The sequence below is a fragment of the Meles meles genome, chromosome 2 (assembly GCF_922984935.1).
Source record: "Meles meles chromosome 2, mMelMel3.1 paternal haplotype, whole genome shotgun sequence".
Taxonomy (NCBI): Eukaryota; Metazoa; Chordata; class Mammalia; order Carnivora; family Mustelidae; genus Meles; species Meles meles.
The window spans coordinates 26,909,286-26,916,681 of record NC_060067.1 but is presented as its reverse complement, the minus strand read 5'-3'; the positions used below and the strand labels follow the sequence as shown (position 1 = coordinate 26,916,681).

General features: G+C 49.8%; 1 long non-coding RNA gene and 1 other non-coding gene across 2 annotated transcripts; both read left to right on the top strand.

Annotated features, from left to right (window-relative positions):
• Positions 1 to 2,146: 2,146 nt before the first annotated feature.
• Positions 2,147 to 4,072, top strand: LOC123936770. The gene is made up of 3 exons (XR_006817388.1): positions 2,147 to 2,243; positions 2,521 to 2,634; positions 3,258 to 4,072. It is a non-coding gene; the product is annotated as an uncharacterized LOC123936770 (long non-coding RNA).
• On the top strand, positions 2,903 to 3,024 carry LOC123937843. The gene has a single exon (XR_006817625.1). It is a non-coding gene; the product is annotated as a small nucleolar RNA SNORA26 (small nucleolar RNA).
• Positions 4,073 to 7,396: the final 3,324 nt, after the last annotated feature.

Below are 7,396 nucleotides of genomic sequence, written 5' to 3'. Positions count from 1 at the left end.
AAGCTGGAAGGAATGGAGGCGGGAGCCCAGGGGCAGGGATTTATTTAATGGTGGTTGAAGAGAGATGTACCGGTTGACGGAGGTGGGAGGTCGGGGAAGCATGAAGGCAGTACCTGCCCATCAGGTCTCCTGTGCTTTTTTCCACCTGGCTCCCTGGTCCTCTAGGTCGAGCTAAATTCTCTCAGGCTGGACATATTTCTCTCAAATAATCAGGTCAAATAATCATAAGGAAACGATTCCATTTTCTTTAACCTGAATTAGAAGCATTTTTCACAACGAACAAAGACGACCCTGAATTTAACTCCAAAACCAGTTATACAATGAGTTAATTTCACTCCATCATCTCTGTATTAATTTTAATTGTTTTTTTAATAGTTGAGAAGATATTTTTCCTCTACCCCAAACAAATGGTTTTTACCATTTCAAATGAACTACAGTTGTCATTTGCCAGAGGTGTAAAGTCCTCAGACTGAGGTAGACTTCTCCCAAGTTCAAGTGAAACCTTACTGTCATTCTTGCATGACCGCATCCAGTGTTTACCACCTGGCTCGGGAGGAAGACATTCTGCACAACCACTCCCATGCCTGCTAGGTGGCTGCTGAATTCCTACGTTCATCTCTTTGCTGACAGTTCTTCCCAGGCAGTTAACTTGTCCACATTCATTGCCATAACTGAAGGAAAGGTAATAGCTTTCTGCTACCCAGAGGGACTATAACTAGAACAGATTCAAAACTAGAGACATGATTAGAAGACTCTGAGATAAGGAAGGTTAAAGGGACAGCAACGTGATGTGCCCTCTGCCACTTTAACTCATTTTACATTCATCTTACGAATATCCACAAAGTAGGGAGTGGCTGGCTGCCGGGACTTATTAATAAAATTTACTCTAGGGTCCTGGGATCAAGCCCTGCATCTGACTCCCTGCTCAGTGGGAAGCCTGCTTCTCCCTCTCCAGCTCTCCCTGCTTGTATTCCCTCTTGCTGTCAATCCGTGTGTCAAATAAATAAATAAAATCTTAAAAAAAATAAAATTTATTCCATTTCTTCACCTCAGCAAAGGCACCTCACCAAACCACACCCTACCTCAGATCCTATCATTTTCCCTCCTAAAAACTGCCTGAATAGCTTTTCATTGTTCTTGGCGTAAAATGCACACTCCACCAGGGCCTCCGGCTTTGTCTGGCCCCCATGCAGCCTCATCTCAGGCCACTCTGTTCCTACATCCTTAAATTACATTTATATGGAATTATATACTTTTGGGTCCTGAAAAGGTCAAGTGCTCTCCTGTTCTTTGGGCCTCCTGACCCCCAATCACACGGGAGATGGCCTATCCTGATCAGACAGTCAAATGGAAATGCTATTGGTTTCCCATCCGGCTCCACACACCTGGGGAGAGCCAATGTGGTAGTGTTTTGAGGGGCTCTACTTTTTAATAAGACTTTTGGGGTTGAAATCCCAGATCCACCACTTGTTAGCCACTCTGTCACCTCGGAAACCTACTCCGCCTGTCTGTTTCCCCATTTAAAATGTGGGCCTGAGAAAGATACTTTGAAGGCTAAATCTGTTAACAGATGTTAAAGTCTTAGGACTGGAATCGGAGTTCGCTTATTTTCGCATATACTCCGATTTTGTTCCACTTGCTTGTCAAGTTTGAGACTGTCACCTAGGGAAGGTTTATGGTGCTCCCCAAGCCCCTGCCTTTTACGGTCGACTTACTGAGCTCGGCTGCTGAATGCACAATGGTCCTGTCGGATTTAGGAGGGGCCCTGGGTGAGCGTGGTCAAAGAGACAGGGTCCGGCTTCTCTTGGAGCTTACGGCTCAGCAGGACAGACTCTAAACACACGCCGGGCTGGTCTAGTTGTGGGAAAGGGAGTCTCTGGTCCTGGACAGTCCTAGAGTGACCGTGGACCCGCCCCCTCCCCCAGGAGGGGCCCCGAGGAAGGCACCTTGCCGGCGAGAACCAGATCCGCGAGGGCCAAAGGGAGGCGCCAGGACTCCGGATTCCGAGAAGGATGCTGCGCGCAGGCCTAGCTCGTCCTCCAGCCGCGGAAGAGCCCGAAGGACCTGGGCGGGCCGAGGACCGCGGGCGCCAATGGTCAGGCCCGCCCCGCCCCGCCCCGCTCCGCCCCCGGCCGGAGGCTTCCCTGGATAGGCTGCCCGCTGCTCCGCCTCCTCCTCGCCGCGCGGTCATCCCCGTGGCTGCGCGGCCGTGAGGGTCTCTGCGCCGCCCGCGTCCCGCGGAGGTGAGCCGTGCGCGCGGGTGCGGTGGGGAGGGCGCCCGGCCTGCGGGCCCGGCTGGGGCTGCGCTCGCCCCGCGTCCCCTCGAGCTTTGCCCGCCCGGAGCTCCGCTGCTCCCGGCGGCCAGAACGGAGGGGTAGAGCAGTCTCCTCCGAGGCCCGGGGGGCGGGCGGCCTAGTCCGTCCCGGGGCCGCGCGAGGCACAGGCGCCGCGCGGAGCAGCCCGCAGGCTCCCCAGCGGCCGGGACCGCCGCCCTAACAACCTCGCGCTTTGCTCCCCCAGGGCGCCGCCGCGGCCACCTCCTAGCGGGTTCGGGGCCAGCCCTGCCGGGCCCGGGGACCGGAGAGTTTGTCACCGACGTGTGCGGGGTTGCAGTGGGCTGAGCTCTACGCGCAGGTAGGTCCCCGTCCTGGAGAGAAATGCCAGGACCCAGGCCCGGAGCACGTGGCCCGTGGCGACCGGGGTACCCACGGGTTCGGTTCCGTGGACCCCGGATTGTCTGGCCCTTCGGGTGGGGGGAATGCGCGTTCCCGGGCTCCCCCCGCACAGCAGCTGCTTCCCGTGGGTTTTCGGACTCTTCAAGAAAGCGCTGAGATCCAGGGGATAGATGAGAGGAGTGCAGGGAGCCTAGACAACCCTGTAGAAAACCCAGCGGCCCTTTCCTGTGCCCTTTTAAGGCTGACGCAGTGCCTTAAGAGGCTAACACAGAAGGGTAAAGTAAGTCTCCATAAAACCCAGGGAAGAGATCGTAGAACTCCTCTTTGGATCCTGTCTGGAGTCACAGCTGAACCAGAGGGAAATTTTCTTTTGGTTCAAGCACCCTGGTGATTGTAAGATTTTATTAATCTGAGAGAGAGCACGTGCACGCGATGGAGAGCACGGGTCAGCAGCATGGCGGGGTCGGGGCAGAGGAGGAGGGAGAACCAGACTCCTTGCAGAGCAGGGAGCCCAACTCGCGGAAAAAAGTCTACACAAGGTGTTTTCTGTTTGAAAGGTCATTTGGAATTTTTTCTTTATAGGTTGAAAACTACAGGCACAAGCTGTCGAAGCTGGAATATTCCAATGCTGGTATTTTTATTGACTTACACCAATTCTGCAGTTACCGTACACACACCCCTCTAATGAGGTCAATATTCCTCCTCACTTGGAGCAGCCATGTGTCCAGCATGGCCTTCGCAGGTGTTAGCAGCAGGACAGTGCTGGTGGTGATCGGGTAGCATAGCAGGGTTTTTTTTTTTTTTATTTCCATCTTGTCCTTTAGTTCTGACAACTCTGGGAGGTCAGAACTATTCTCATTTTACAGATGAAGCAACAGACAGGTTAGGTACTGACCCAAGGTCCCACCACGTGTGTAGCCCTGAACAAGGGTCCTCATAGAACTTTCTGGCCATGTGACCTCCTGGAAAGTCACTGCTCTCTCTTGGCATTTAATGTTCTAGTGGTACCAGAGTAATACTGAAACAGCTGAGGTCGGTTTGGTCAGGGGAGACCACAGTTAGAGCTGTTAAGAGTATAAGGTCTTCTTAGTATTTAATTACATCAAACCTACGGAAGTTACCTAGAATTTGGCAGAAAGGGGCATCTGTCTGCATGTTAGGTGTTTTTGATGAATGAGCATAAGGAGCTGTGAGGGGATTTAAAGGATACCGTGGTGCTAGATTGTTAGAATCTGAAAATCTTGAAGGTGGTGGGGAAGTTTTCCTGTGGGAAGAAATGAGACAGTGTAGCAAGATGAACAGAGCCTAGTATGTGTTAGTTGTTTGCCATGACCAGCCCTGAACGTCTACAAATACCTCATTTTCCAGAAGTTTTCAATAAAGATATTTAATATTCACCTTGGAGTCACTCTTAATGCTTATTTCATAACATCGTGCCAGCCTGTTCTTCTAAACTTCATTTACACTTGCATATGACACTAAAATCCAACCTCGGGATTATTTTTCAGGTCATCTATTGAACAAATAATGTGAGAAGGCCATAACTGCTAGAAGGGAGGAAAGTAGGGAAAGGAGAGAGGAACCGAGTGTATGTGTGTATGTGCATGGTGAGTAGAGGACATGAGCTCAGGGCTGGCCAAGAAGGACCAGGACCGGGATCTGGAGATGCTGTGGTTCTGTATGTATTTGGGTGAAGAACGTTTTGGGCAGAGTGAAAACAAAAGGCCCCGAGAGAGAAGTGGGTAAAGGTTTTGGAGGGAAGCAAAGTAAAACTGCAGAGAAATGACCACTTGTATGCAGGCTAAGATGGGTATCTTATACCTTCTGGCCTCCCAGAAATGTCCCCTAGCACCCATATTCTTTCCTGCTCTTACCCAACTTCTCTGTGGTCATTGTCATCTCTCCCCCACCCCAAGTGCTCTTGTTCTAGAATTCTCTAGCATCCTATAACAGCCTAGTCATACTTAAAAGTGTAGTCAGTGGTTACCTGACTGCCCTGCCCCTACTTCACTGAAGTCCATCTTTGTTTCTTTTTTTTTAAGGTTTTATTTATTTAACAGGTGGGGGGGGAGGGAAGCAGGCTCCCCGCTGAGCAGAGAGCCCAATGTGGGGCTTAATCCCAGGACCCTAAGATGACCTGAGGAGAAGGCAGAGGCTTAACCCACTGAGCCACCCAGGTGCCCCCCCCATCTTGTTTTCTATCATATTCCCAGGGGTTAATCAAGCTCCTGCCATAATAATGATTCTGGTATATTTGAGCCCTAAGCCCATCATGAGTCTACTACAAGGAGCAGTATCATTTATAATTAAGCCTAATATCAGTAATATCGGTTGAATTATATATGGCACTTGAGTGAGTGGCTTACAGCCAGTAAGAACACTAGAAGGGGCACAACACTAAACGTAGGTTCAGTCTCTTGCTAATCCACCTAAAGTTGAGTCTGTACATAGTAACTACCTGGTGAGTAGTAAGTGCTCAGTAAATGTCATTCATTGGTAGAACTATAGGATCATTTCTATAATACTGTATGGTCCTTGTAATAAAATGACGGTGCTGGTGTTTAGTATTTCTATACCAAAATGCTGGCTTGGATTTCCATACAGTAACTAGAGCATGCCTCACGGACCGAGTACTACTGTAGGTTTTGGGACCACATCAGTGAATAAAACAGACGAAAGTCCGTGAATGCTGGTGGAACTGATCCGCTGATGGCGTCCTCCATTGTAAAGACCCGTGAGGCTTCCTTGCTCAATGTAGGAACTAGTCAGCGCCGTGGAGGATGGCGGTGGAGGGGTGCCCGGTGGTTGGGAGAACAAAAGGCCTGTATGAGGTGACTTCAAGTGCTAAGTGGGAAAAGGGAAAAAAGAATGGAGAGTCCTAAAGCTTCCACTGGGGCTGCAGCCCCAAGTTCTGGTAAAACATGACATCAACTGTGGTTCAGGGATAAGGGGCCAAGGGAACCACCGTTTTCTAGCCGCTGTCTCAGGGTGTGACTAGTGAACACGCTTGCCAAGAATAACCACTGGTGTCACCAACCACTGCCACTGCCCCTAGAAGAGTCACCTGGGCCAGGTGAACAGGTGGAGACCCTGGGTCAGTCATTGGTCCTCCCCCCTCTCCTCTCCCGCTACCAAACCTCAACCAGTACAGCCCAGTTTACACTTTGGTTTTCCAGTTTTTTGTTGCTTTTTTTAAGATCTTACGCATTTGTCAGAGAGCGAGCACAAGCAAGGGGAGTGGCAGGCAGAGGGAGAAGCAGACTCCCCCACCGAGCAAGGAGCCCGATGTGGGACTGGATCCCAGGACGCTGGGATCATGACCTGAGCGGAAGGCAACCACTTAACCAACTGAGCCACCCGGGTGCCCCCCAGTAGAAAGGGTTTTGGTGCTAAAAAGTTTTAAGTCCATTAGACTAAACAGTAGCAGGTGGAAGATGGAAGCAGTCTTCAGCCAGATAAGGGGAGGAAAAAGGACACTTTTTTTTTTTTTCCTAAGGGGCCTCAGAGTTCAGAATTTAGAACTATAGATATCAGAACCATGCTGCCCAATATGCCCAAGTCACACGTCACATGGGGATATTTAAGTTTAAATCAAAACTGAATAGGGGCACCTGGGTGGCTCAGTGGGTAAAGCCTCTGCCTTTGGCTCAGGTCATGATTTCAGGGTCCTGGCTGCCTCTCTGCCTACTTGTGATTTCTCTGTGTCAAATAAATAATTTTAAAACTGAGTAAAATGAAAAAATTCAGCTCCTCGGTTGCATGAGCCACGCTTCAAATGCTCAGTGGTCTCCTGTGGCTAGAAGCTACTGTAACAGACAACAGATAAAGGACATCTCCATTACTATAGAAAGTTTCCGGGGTGCCTGGGTGACTCAGCTGGTTAAGCAACTGCCTCCAGCTCAGGTCATGATCCTGGAGTCCCGAATCAGGCTCCCAGCCCCACGGGGAGTCTGCTTCTCCCTCTGACCTTCTCCTCGCTCATGCTCTCTCTCACTGTCTCTCAAATAAATAAAATATTAAAAAAAATAAAAGAAAAAGTTTCGTTGGTAATATTGTTCCGGAGGTTTTGCAGAAGAGAAAAACCTATGGCATAGTAGACCCGAACAATGACTTCCAAATATAATCAGGTCGTAACTTCAAACCTGTGTTAGCTTATTTGGAAAAGGGTCTTCCCAGGTGTGATTAGGTCAAGGTTCCCAAGATGGGAAGATTATCCTGGTTAATCTCTGAGCGGGAAATCTAATCACAAGTGCCTTTATTTAATCTATTCAGCAGACCCAGCAGGAAGCCCAACTGCAGCGCTTGAACTCAAAGCTGAGACTCAGGTGCTTGACTGACTGAGTCACCCGGGAGACCCACAAGTGCCTTTATGAGAGGGAGGCAGAAAGAGAGTCCGTGCTCAAGGGAGGAGGCCATGAGAAGACACGCAGAAAGATCTGATTTTGGCCTTGAAGATTATGGAGCGATACAGCTTCAGGCTAGGGATAGGTGGCAGCCACCAGAAGTTCTGGAAGATTCCAGGAATACACTCTCCCCCACCCCCCAGGCTCCCCTTGAGAGTGCGCATTTGATTTGACCCCAGGAATCTGATTTCTGGCCTCCAAAGTTGTGAGAGAACAAATTTCTGTTGTTTTAAGTCACCACGTTTGTAGTAATTTGTTATAGAGCCTAGCAGCCTCTGGTAACTAATACAGATGGAAAGCTTAACATCACAAATACAG